We start from the raw sequence: 13,196 nt of genomic DNA, 5'->3' as shown, positions 1-13,196 counted from the left end.
GTTATTATGTGCTTGTTGATGCCATATTTGCGCGGGATTCACCATATGCGGTGTCCACGTAAATGTTAAGAACTTCAGTACCAGAAGGTACGGAGATGGGCCACTAGGCGTCAACGTGAGTGCGTCCAGATCAGGCGGTGCTACATCTGCCAAACAACTGATATACCAGTGCACTAAAGCAGTCACTGCTTCTGTGACGACGTTTCACCGGTTTCACTTTCGTGTTATACCGATTCCTATGACAGAGGGATCAACCATCTTTTTTGTAAACTGTAGCGCGACACCACCGGTGCTATGGCAGCCAGAGCTTTTTGTGCTGAAGATAGTATGGAAACGAGAGCACGCGCGTGCGGTCATCGTGGCACGTGCGGCCAGTCGCCTGGTCGAACGGCTTCGTTATGGTCGCGTCTCCCTGCAGGACTTCCTTTATAGGAGCACCGCCTCTTCAGCGTTGGTTTCCACTGTGGGGCCTTTCCAGGTGCTGACGAACTCTAGATAGGAAATTAAAGATGCCACGGTTATGTCGCCCAACAACGTTTCTAGGAAGGCCGCGACGGTAGAGTTTTCTGCGATAAAGCACTACGCTTAAGCATCATTTAGACAACTCCCAAAGAAGATTCTGCGTGTTTATTTTTTATTCTCTGCCTCCGCCTCACCTTTATTCCTTCCAGATTAGTTGGCAGGCTATCAATGATTTGGTCTCAATAAAATACTGATTAACTTGTACGCGCTTGGTAAAGTAGTGTGATGGGTACTGTGCCTTCAGCAGCTGCTGACATGACAACGCCTAAATACAGGCAGTTTTCTTTAAATGATATTGAATAAGCCTATCGTGTCACAGTCTACATAATTTACACATTTATATTTGTTTTGAGAACGGCAGGGGTGCCATACCCCACCATTGCAATTGGGGTCGTACAGGCTGTTTTGTCGGATCTGAAGCGTAATCTTTACTTGCCAAAACGTGGCCTTGCGGTATCTTCTTAATGGTACAGCTGCAATGAACTGGAATCAGTAGATCACAGCTTTTTTTTTTATCCTGCGCAGAGAACAACAACTTTCGCTCTACGAAAACGACTTTCGGAGATACGATTCGTGATCTCGGTCGGATTTTATGCTGCATCGTTACTCTAAGTCACTTGAGACTATCAGCGCGCTTGGGAATGTCGGTTCTTTAAGTGGTTTGTGAGAATGTGTCTGGGAACAAAGAGGGGCGGCCGATATTCCACTTGACAATAACCGATGGAAATGAACCTGGGAGAGTCACGTAATACGTAGGAAAAACGACCGCTGGCCATTCAGTGCAACGGAATGGATACCAGTGAATGGGAAACGTAGCCGAGGAGCGCTGGAAGAACAACCAAAGCCCACGCCTTCACAACTCGAAAGGCATATTTAGCGCGCCCCTAGGGATGGTTGACTAAAATTTTTAATCGATTAATTGTTAATCATTCGTAGATTTAGCCTTTCATCGATTAATTTATTTCTATGTGATGTTTTAATCGATTAATCGACATTTTTGATGGGTGCTTTAAGAAAGATATCTCATTGTTTGAGAGGCATTGTTTGTGTTTGATCTCGGCCGAAGTCTTGAAAGGGAAAATAGACAGCCACCCTACCAGACACGTTAGAGATCACATGTCCGCATTTGCGCCTCGGTGAGAATTCGCACTTTCCCCAATGGTTACAGGGGGCCCGTCATCTTTGGGCCTCTTTATCTTCTGATGTCACGGATTTTCCTTGTGGCTTCGTGAAGGTCTATTTTCCCTTTCTTAATCTGTGGCCATCATCCATGGATGAGCTTCCTGGTTTCAATTGGTAGAGGCCGCAGGTCGTCCCCGGACCAGGACGAATTTCCTCGAAGCCTGCCTCCTCGTCTATTTCCCTTTCTTAAGATCACCGAAATCGGAGGCGTTGTCGGCTACCACACTGGTCGAAAAGACGCCCCGGAAACATGCAGCGGGGCGAAGTCCCGCGAAAGGCAAATCAGAGACGAGGAGGAAGAGGAAGTAAATGAGACGCTCGCACACTACAAAATTCTTGTACTTGGCGATTTTAACACACCTGGAATTGACTGGACCACACTTAATTTTTCTCATTATCATCATTTCTTAAAGAACAAAGGCAGCGTATTGTTAGATTTTCTCGCTTTTATTTCCCTCCAACAGCACAATAGTATTGCCAATTCCTGTGGTAACGTCTTAGATCTGTGTATTTCTAATAATCAGCCTATCGAAGTATCACTCTCTCACATCTCTCTTGTTCGTCCTGACAAATTTCACCCACCGCTCAAACTAACACTCTGTATTTCACCAGAAAAACCAAGCTTTCCAGAAAAATCGACAAAACGCCCAGATTTGCCTTCAAGCGAGGAGGACTACGTTGGCTTGTACTATGACTTGTCCACCACAGATTGGTCACTGGTAACTGACAAACCCAATGTTGATGATCAAGTCGATCAGTAACGGAACTATCTTGACTAGCATGCGCAAGTTCATTCCCCAGTGTTGTGTCGGCGAGCGGTGACCGACGGCGAGGGCCCGACGACTGGCACGAGACGCGCCGCGCGCCGCACGGCCCGACGGCACGAGTGGGAGAGATGAGAGTCCGGAGCCCGCGGAAGCCCAAACAACGACTGAGCCGGCCAGCGGCCGTTTATTCGAAAAATGACAACAACGGACACGCGTGTACCCGTGATTGGCCATATGTCATCACGTGTGCCGATACGTCACGGCCTCTGCCGACAACACAGCACAATAAGACTCTAAGTGGCGCGCGCAATTCGCAGATGGCGCCACTATACTACACCCAGTATACACCTAATCATTGTAAATATCCCTCCTGGTTCTCATCAGAACTTATAAGTGCACTGAAACATAAAGATCGTGCACACAGGAAGTATAAACGTTCTGCATCAACTCATTTGAAGGAAGAATTCTGTCGTTTTCGTACTCTTTGTAAATGCCTTTATAAACGGGATCACAGTCTATATATTTCACTTTTAGAAAAAAGCGTGTCTGACAGGCCGGCTGAGTTTTGGAAGTATGTGCGCAAACGGTGGAGCAAAAGTGGCGAGTCCTTCAGGATACTGGACCCAAATGGAGTAGAAGTTCAAGCCGTTGCTGACTGTTTTGCCATGCATTTCTCATATGTTTATAAGTCTCAGCCTCTGTAGCTAGTAACGGTCGACAGGTTAAGGCAGTTGGCACAGCTCATGCTGTGTCGCTAGATGAAGGTTCCATTTCAGAGAGAGAGAGAGAGAGAAAAACTTTATTTGCAAGTGTGTTTGGACCCCGGGCCCCTGGACCACTGCGCGGTCCTACGCCACGTCTACACGGTCATGCCTCTCACCGCGATGACATCGGCAGCCCGAGTCACCGCAGCAAGTTGCAAACGCCGGGTCCCCGACGAGAGCAGACCTCCCAGTCCTCCCAGCTGGTGATGGCAGGCTGTCCCTGCGGGGGAGGATCAGCAGGGCAGCCGAAAGAATATGGGAAAGGGTGGCGTGAGGTTCGCCACACAGGGAACATTCAGAGGAAGTGCCACAGTAGTGGGACAACAGTTGAGGGGAAGGAAGAGTGCGGGTCTGGAGACGTCTCCATAGGATTTGTTGGGAGTGGGTAAGGGAGGATTTGGGGGAGGGTATGTCCGACGGTTCAAAAGGGGTATTTGCGTGAGCTCGGCAAAAGTGTGCGCCCGCTCCTTCGAGAAGCCCGAATCGAGGCTGTCCTGAGCCCGGCTATTAATCCTCGGGCCAATTTATCGGCAGCCTCGTTTCCGGGGTTCCCTGAATGAGCCGGCACCCACTGGAGTTCTACCATGCGTGGTAAATTTTGCGTGGGGGTGTTCAGCAACTGCCAGGCGGGCGGGTGTATCCTGCCCCTGGCGTAGTTGTACAGTAGCAGTTTTTGAGTCAGTGAAGATGTACTGTGCGTCTGATTGGACAAGGGCTAGGGCGATGGCAGCCTCCTCTGCCTCCTCAGCTGTAGAGCCTGAAGGAAGGCGGTGAATCAGAGGATGAGGCAGAGTAGGGTTGTAGGCAACTTCTACAGCTTCTTGTGCTGTACAAGCAGCGTCTACCCAAATGGCATCCTGAGCTTGTCCATAACTCTGGTGAAGGGCATTTGCGCGAGCTACGCGGCGAGCGATGTGATGCTGAGGATGCACATTGCGGGGCAGGGGTTTAACTATTATAGAGGCATGAATGTGTCGAGGAATGGGTATAAAGGTTGGCTGATTAGCGGGTATGTTTATGCGAATGAAGCGAGAATATGGCGGCCAGTGGCGCTCACGGAAAGTCTTAAATACTGCGCCTGAAGATGTGCTTCAACTAGCTCAGAAAGGGTATTATGCATGCCCAGTTCAAGGAGTTGGCTGTGCTTGTGCTGCGAGGAAGGTTCAGGGCTGCCTTAGTTGCGAGGCGGATCATGGCGTTCACGCGTTCAGTTTCTGTGCGGTTTCAGCTTGAGATATGGGGTGGCGTATAAAATTCGGCTAAGCGTGAAAGCATGTACAACTTTCATGTTGTCCGCTTCGTCTAAACCCTTGTGCATGGAGGATACGCGGCGTAAAAGCTGCAACACGGATTTGCGTGGAAGTCTTGAGTGTTTTTAGGGTGTGGTCATTTCGTCCGGAATCCTGCAAGTAGAGGCCAAGGATGCGCAGTGTGGGGGTGAGGGGGATAGCGGTTCCTCTAAAGTGATTTCAATGGGCGAGTTAGCGGCTGATTTTGGTCTCATGAGAAGGAGCGCAGATTTAGAGGGGGAGCATTAGAGCCCAATAGATGACGCGTGAGCTGAGATGGTGTCGGCTGCTAATTGAAGAGTTTCCTCTATTTCCCCGTCAGAGCCATGAGTAGTCCCTGTGGTAATATCATCGGCGTACAGGGTATGCTTTAGGTGTGGGATGAGATTAAGTTTGTGGGCTAAGGGGATACGAGCAATATTAAAGAGAAAGGGGGAGAGGACCGCGCCTTGAGGAGTTCCGACCTCGCCGAGCGTTATAAGGGGCCGTGCTCAGGTTATCAATGTGCAAGGAGGCAGTGCGCCCAGAGAGAAAGGCACGAACGTAGTTATAAGTTTTGGGGCCTACCTGCAGTGCCTGCAGTTGCCTTAAGATGGCATCGTGTCGAATTCTATCAAATGCCTTAGTGAGGTCTACCGCCAGGATAGCTTTAGTGAGGTGAGGTATGGTATCGTCAAGCACGTCGTGCGTAATTTGGAGCAAGGCATCCTGCGCAGAAAGATGCGCACGAAATCCAATCATACTGAGGAGGAAAAGGTTATGTCTTCCATGTACGTCGTCAGGCGAGCAAGAATTATGTGCTCGAAGACCTTGGCAAGACAGGATGTCAATGAAATGGGGCGAATATTGTCGATGGTAATGGGTTTGTGAGGTTTAGGGATAAATATTATTTGGCGTGCTTCCAGGAGGCAGGGAGTGGTACCAGCTTCCCAACATTCGTTAAAGTAGTTCACTAGATCAGATATGGAAGCATCATCAAGATTGCGGATGGCAGCATTGGTAATTTGGTCTTCACCGGGTGCTGTATGCGTAATTTCAGTAGGGCTGCACGAAATTCTGATTCTGTAATAAGGGCATCAAGCTGGGGTTGGGGTGAACCTGTGTACTCGGGGTGTTTGCTAGGAAGACCAGGAGTAGTATAGATGCATTTTACCTGCGTAAGGAAGGCTCTGTGTCCTGCCGATGGTTAGTGAGTGAGGCGGCGAAGGCTAAGACGCGTCTGGTTTTTAGATTGCGTGGGGTCTAGCATGTGGCGCAACAGGTGCCAAGCGCGGGTTGTAGAGAGATTGCCACGGAGGTCCTCACAGATCTGAGCCCAGTATAGCTTTGCAAAGGGTGGTGCTGTGCTGTTCTATTTGGGTTTGCAGCTGCGCGAGCTTTAGTTTTAGTTTCCTGTTGTGCTTTTGAGTTTTCCACCTTTTGCGTAATGTATCATGAGCTTCCAGGAGATGGGCGAGCTTACTGTCGATAACGGGGATTTTTGGAGTTGTATCTAGCGTTTGGGTATGCTGGCGGATGTCCTCTTGCAACTGCCTAACCCAGGAGTCAAAGTCGAAGGGGGCCTGTGTTGGCCGCGCTTTGCCTGAATTTGCGGAGCTGGTCCCACTAACGCGCCTAACGGTAAATTTGCGCCGAGGTCGGTTGATAATTCACTGCTATGCGAATTAGGTGGTGGTCACTACCCAAGTGTGGTTTGCGTTCTTTCCCACTGCAGGTCGGCGATATTTCTTCCAAGCGTGAGGTCTGGACTAGTATCGGCAGTGACACTATTGCCAATACGAGTAGGCAGGCTAAAATCATTAAAAATGGTCAGTTGGAGCATGAGCGCTTCATTGTATAGGACTGTGCCCCTGTGGTTGGTGCGCCGATAGCCCCAGTCAACGTGAGCGCAATTAAAGTCGCCGATGATGAGTAGGGGGTTTGATGCGGCCAATCGAACGGCGGACTTGAGGAGAGGAGGGAGTAACTGAATCGACTGTCGTGGAAGAAGATAGCAGTTAAGAAATGAACAGGGGGGATCGTGCAGGGTTCGGGGGTAAAATTTCAATGAAGGTGTGAGCGATAGGCGATAGTGATATTCATGCTGCACGAAAGGCAAAGAGTTACGGACATATGTATCACGCGAGGAACATCCGTTGAGTCTGATGGAATAGCACCGTACCCTGGTAGTTGCCTGCAAACATTAGCATCCTGAATAGCAATAATGTCTGGTCGGTAACGAAGAATTGGCAATAATTTGCTGCAGGGGGTCGTGCTTTCGCCGAAAGCCCCTGCAGTTCCATTGGATAATTTGTAACGAATTAGGGCCGTAGGAGGAGCCATGTGTAGGTGGAGGGGCGAAGGAGGGGGTTGAGGAGGTGGGCTGTGGGAAGAGAGCCTGTTGAGAGTCCAGAAGTAAGATGAGCTAAACGCTCTTCCACCATAGTCATGATGCTGGAGAGGACATTATCCATAATACGGGTAATAGTAGATTCAATCATAATTGACATTGTGCGGTGACTTGCGCCGTGATGCGCTCTGTGAACCTGGCTTCTAAGTTTTTGGCGAGATCCTGAATTTCGCTTCCAAATCTATGGGTTGGGCTGGGCTCTCATCAGGCCTCCTTTTTTCTGAGGAGGCTGGTCGGATAGGGTGGTAAAGATGGGGTGGTGAAATTTGAGGGAGAGTTGGGCTGGAGGTAGAGAGGGCTGCCCTGAGCTGTTTTACCTCTTCCCGCAGAGCTTCACTTCCGAGTCTTGGGATGTCGCGCCGTTCGGCCTGGTGGCCCGGAGGACCATGCAGACGTTGATGGGTAGGTCTTGTCGAGCGGGGGAAAGTCCTCCTTGGTAAAAAACTTTGTCTTCTGAAGCGGTGGGCTGTGTCGTTTGCGGTGCGATTTCTCGCCTTGCACGATCCGGTGCCCGTGAGGTGCTGGCCCCCACAGAGAATGCAGCTTGGGATACAGGAGGGAACATCTGCCGTTCATGCTTGTCTCCGCACCGTGAGCAGAGGCCACTTTTGGGATGGGGGCACACGGTCGTATCTGTGGCCCGGTCGGCGACAGTTCGTTGCACGCATCTAGGCTTCCCTTGTACTGGGTGCACCTGTGCACTACACTCATGTAGCGTATGGTGTGAGGTACTGGTCCGTGCGCAAACGTGATCAATATTGAGAGGGTCCTACCCATTCTGCGGGCTGCGATGATATCAGCATCTCAGAATGCATTAAGAGCTTGAAACCATTCTTTTCAGCTGGCCCAGATGGCATCCCCTCTGCCATACTAAAAAGCCTATGGCAGTATACTTGTACCAGTATTGACTACATATTTAATAAGTGTCTGCAGCTTCAACTTTTCCTAGCATGTGGAAAACTGCTCCTGTTTTTCCAGTATTTAAGTCCGGCTGTAAAGTGACTGTCTCGAACTACCGCCCTATTTCCCTTCTTTGTGCCGCATCCAGAATCTTTGAGCTTGCTCTTCCCAAAATATTGTGTTTTGATGTAAAAAATTCATTGATTGTCAATCGGCATGGCTTTCTCGCTGGCCGCTCAACTGTCACTAATCTTGCCAGTTTCATGTCACTATCTTGCCATTTTTATATTCTGTCAATTCTGTGTCGTTGTGTAATGTATGTGAGATCAATGATCTAGGTGTTCTTTTTGATAGCACCTTAACACTTTTCTGCTCACGCTAAGCGTGTTTCTTGCGGGGTCTTCGCACCCTAGGCTGTGTTTGCAGAATGTCTAGAGAATTCCGTTCTCCTGTGCCCTTGCGAAAATTGTACACCGCGCCATGTCTTCCTCAACTTGAGTATGCATCTGTGGTCTGGAATGGCATTCCTAATTCAAGCAGCAACGCCATTGAGCGAGTCCAGAAAAAATTCCTAAGCATTTACAACCATCGTTTCGCTAGAAATTACTCTGGATCTCGTTCTAACGCTGCTGGATTATTATCTTGCCATCACTTTGCTGCCGCCGAAATCGCGCTGATCTGTTATTTCTTTACAAGCTTGTGAATGGTATCATATCCTGCCCTGTACTGCTCAGCTGTTATAATTTCCGAATTCCACGTAAGCTGACCAGAGAGAATAGACCTTTTCATGTAACCGCCTGCCTCTGTGAACATTCGGACCATGTCAGGATACAACGTCTCTTTACGATGCTTACTTTTGTGCAGCTCGATGTTTTTCACAGCTCCCAGTCGTTGTTCTGCTCCGAGCTTTGCACTGTACTTACATAGCCTCGTACACTGTTAACATTTCTTTTTTTTCTGCCTGCGCATAGTTGTATATGTGCAATTTTATAAGGTATTTTTATCCCTGATATTTATTATGAATGTTGCCCTTTGTTTTTTTTTCCGTGCGCCAGTACAAAGACCTTACGGTTGTTCCTGGGGACGTTAAATAAACATTTGATTTATGATTAATTATTATTATTATTATTATTATTATTATTATTATTATATAGTCCCGCACCATGGCTCCCAGTCGGGATACATGCTTGCTATGCTCCTGCCGTTTTTCGGTAAGCAGCAGTTTTTTCCGCTGTGAAGTTGTTCTAAACGTTTTCATGCGAAGTGTGTAACCTGGCCTGATGAAGAGCTGCACTTCTGAAGTCTGGGTCGCGCTCATTTTGCTGCAATTTATGTGATCTGAGCAGTTCTTCTGGTAAGCCTAACGAAGACAACTCGGCGGCGTGCAGCGATGAGCCCTGCAGCTGCTCTCAAACCGGTTCCCTCTCCACGTGTGCCCCTACGGGTGGTGAGCTCGCCGGGTGCGCCGCCTCCTCCTCGACGCGTTGGAGGGAATCTCGTTCCTCAGCGACGAGGTATCCCAACTACGCGAAGAAAACGAGCGCCTCCGCAAGGATCATTCCCGCGGTGTTGAACAACAAGCCCGTGTGGTCGCCTCCCTTCGTGCAGAGGTCCGCTTCCTGCGTGAGGAGCTGACGCGCCGCGCACCCGCCGTGTCAGTGAAGGCGCCTGTGATCCCTCCAGAGCAGGTGACCGTTGGCCGATCTGTGACCTCCAAGCAACCTGCGTACTCTGAACAGCCTCTGTCCAAAATTCTTTCATCTTCGAATTCGCCGCCATGTGACGTAGACACGTCCGAGCGTGTCAGTGTGATGCCTGCGACAGCCTCTTCTGCAGCGGTAACTGAGGGTGTAAGAAAGAAGAAACCCGCCTCGTTTGGAGTTATGAAAACATCCACTATATCTGTAGCTCAACGGCCACAAAGGCCACAATGGCCAAAGGCCATTTTTGTTACGAAGCTGAGCCCGGACACAACTACTGCTGACATTAAGAAACATATTGCTTCATTGGATCTGTCTCCCATCTCCTGCCGGCGACTTCAAACAAAGTTCCAGTCATATTCTTCATTCTATATTGAAGCTGACGAGGCAACCACTACAACGCCTGAATGACCCTTCGATTGGCCCCTCGGATGCCTCTTCAAGCCATTTCGTGGGGAGCTGCGCGATGACATGCTTCATCCCTCTGAGATAGTGACTGGAATCCAAAGTGCCGTGTGACGTAGACATATTCTACCAAAATGCTCGGGGTCTCCGTACCAAGACACTCGCGTTTTTCTCTAATGTTCTTTCGTCTGCTTTTCCTATTATTGCTATCTCTGAAACCTGGCTCGGCACTGAAATTCCTCATCTGACTTTTTTCCCCGACCTACACCACCTTCCGCCGTGACCGAGATTTCAGTGAAACCAAACAGAAAGGCGGTGGCGTGCTGATTGCCATTGACAATTCACTGAAATCCGTTAGACGGAAAGACCTAGAAACTATCGAAGAATCGATCTGGCTAGAAATCAACCTTGAGCGCCGTGAAAAATGTTGATTGGATGCTTCTATTTACCGCCCAGCATTTCCCCTGCCTCGTTTCACGATGTCATGTCTTCTATTGAACTTGTGATATCTTCTCATAGTGGGCACAGAATTATTGTTCTTGGGGATTTCAATGCACCTGGAATTGACTGGAGCACGCTTACCTTTTCTCATTACAATCATTTCACAGAGAAAAAGTGCAGCCTGCTCTTGGAACTTTCTGGCGTTTAATTCCCTAGTGCAACATAATTCAGTTGTCAATTCCAGTGGCAACGTCTTAGACCTGTGTGTGTCAACGATCAACCCCTTGAAGTTTCCCGCTCCAACATCTCTCTTGTACGTCCGGACAAATTCCACCCACCACTTAACGTAAGATTATCTGCATCAGCCGAAAACAACGAGCTACAGCAGTTACGTAAACAAATCTCCAAGATTTGCGTTCAAGCGAGGTGATTACACGGGCCTCTATCATCACTTGTCCACCGTTGAGCTGGTCACAGGTTACTGACAAACCTAATGTTGATGACCAGGTTGATCTAGTTTACGGAGCTTGTACTGAGCAGCATGCTTAATTTTATTCCCCCAGTATACACACATAAACAACGTAAATATCCCACTGGTTCTCATCTGAACTATCAGTGCACTGAAGCATAAAGGTCACAGCACACAGGAAATCTAAATGTTCTCCATCCAGCGAGTGTAAGGAAGAGTTCAGCTTCTTTCGAACTCTCTCTAAACGCCTACATAAAGGGATCATAGTTCGTATATTGAATTCTTAGAAAAAGCGCCTTCTGACAGGCCAGGCTGAGTTTTGGAAGTATGTACGTAAACGGTCTAGCAAAAGCGGGAGAGCCTTTCAGACTACTAGACTCAAATGGGGTAGAAGTGCATGCCGTCACTGACTGTTTTGGCCGCACATTTCTCATCCGTTTATAAGGCCTCAGACTCTAGCACTGATATCAGACAAGCCTAAGGCAGTTCGCTCACCCAGTGCTTTGTCGCTGGATGCAAATCTTATCTGCGAATGCATTAAGTGCTTAAAACCATCCTTATCATGTGGCCCAGATGGCATCCCCTCCGCCATACTAAAAGCTTATAGTAGTATAGTTTGTCCCAGTACTGACTACGATATTAATAACTGCCTGGACACTTCCACATTTCCTAGCATGTGGAAAACTGCTCGTGTTTTCCCAGTATTTAAGTCGGGCTCTAAAACAGATGTTTCTAATTATCGCCCGATTTCTCTATTATGTGCCACCATCAAAGATCTTCGAGCTGTGCTCTTCACAAAATATTGTCTTTAGTGTTAAAAGCTCATTGATTCCTAATCAACATGGTTTTCCCTACGCTGGCCGCATCAACTACCACAAATCTTGCTAGTTTCATGACGCAGATCTCCACACCTATTTCTCAGAGAGGACGTTGACGTACTCTCACTGTGACCTGAGCAAGGCTGTTGACGTAGTCCAGCCACACACTGATTATGGGTAAACTTGCGCATTTGATGTTGACTTGTCGGGTGTGAATCTCTGCAGAGCTATCTGCTCAATAGATATTGTTATGTAGCGGTAAATGGCCAAACGTCTTCTTTGTATAAAGTGACCAGTGGGGTCCCTCAAGGGTCAGTATTAGGCCCACTCCTATTTTTAGTTTACGTTAATGATGTTTCTTTTGCCATTCGTAATTCTTCTTTCCTCTGTATGCCGATGACATCAAGATTTTTAAGGAAATTCATTCAGTTAACGACTGTCGCTTGCTGCAGTCAATTTTGCGCTCTTTTTCCGAATGGTGCAACGCTAATAACCTTCTCTTGAATGCCTCGAAGACAAAATTCAGGTCTATTACTCGCAAAACATCTAGCGTGTCATTTCAATACTTTGTCAATTCTGTGCCGTTATGCAAGGTTTATGAAATCAGTGATCTTGGTGTTGTTGTTGACAGCGCGTTAAACTTTTCTTCTCACGTTAAGCGTGCTGCTATGCGGGGCCTTCGTTCTCTCGGATGTGTTTGTAGAATATCTCGAGAATTCAGGTCTCCCATGGCCCTACACAAATTGTACACGGCAATATGTCTTCCGCAACTTGAGTATGCGTCCGTGATATGGAATGGCATTGCTCAATCCAGCGGTAACACCATTGAACGAGTCCAGAAAAAATTCCTCAGCATATATAACCATCGCTTTGCTAAAATGACTCTGGATCTCGTTCAAATACTGCTGATCATTATCACTGCCATCACTTCACTGCCGACGAAATCGTTCTGATCTCTTATTTCTCTACAAGCTAGTCCACGGTTCATATCCTGCCCTGTACTTCTCAATTGTGTTAATTTTCGAATTCCGCGTAAGTTAACCAGAGAGAACAGACCGTTTCATGTACCCGCCTGCTTCTTCCAACACTCTACCGTTCACAGAATACAAAGTCTTTATAATATTAATTTTCTTGATCTTGACGTTTTTCATAGTCCACAATCATGTTTTTTATCCGAGCTTTGCACTGTTTTGACATAGTATGGCACAGTGTACAAAGTCTTCCCTCTCCGTCTTTCCGCATAGTTGTATATGTGCAATCTAATTTTTTATTCCCCTTCAATATTTCTCATATTGTCTTATTTTACTCCTCCCCTTTAGTGTTCATTTCTCTTTGTCTACGTGTTTTTGCTCTTTTTATTTCTGAAGACTGTCTGTATTGTATTGTTTATTTTATTGATTTTATTTTGCGTGCGCCTGCACAAAGACCTCACGGTTGTTCCTGGGCACGTTAAATAAATGATTGATTGATTGATTGATTGATTATTATTATTATTATTTATTATTATATTATTATTATTATTATTATTATTATTATTATTATTATATTAA

This window comes from Rhipicephalus sanguineus, chromosome 2 (assembly GCF_013339695.2).
Source record: "Rhipicephalus sanguineus isolate Rsan-2018 chromosome 2, BIME_Rsan_1.4, whole genome shotgun sequence".
Taxonomy (NCBI): domain Eukaryota; kingdom Metazoa; phylum Arthropoda; class Arachnida; order Ixodida; family Ixodidae; genus Rhipicephalus; species Rhipicephalus sanguineus.
This window is presented reverse-complemented; position numbering follows the sequence as displayed.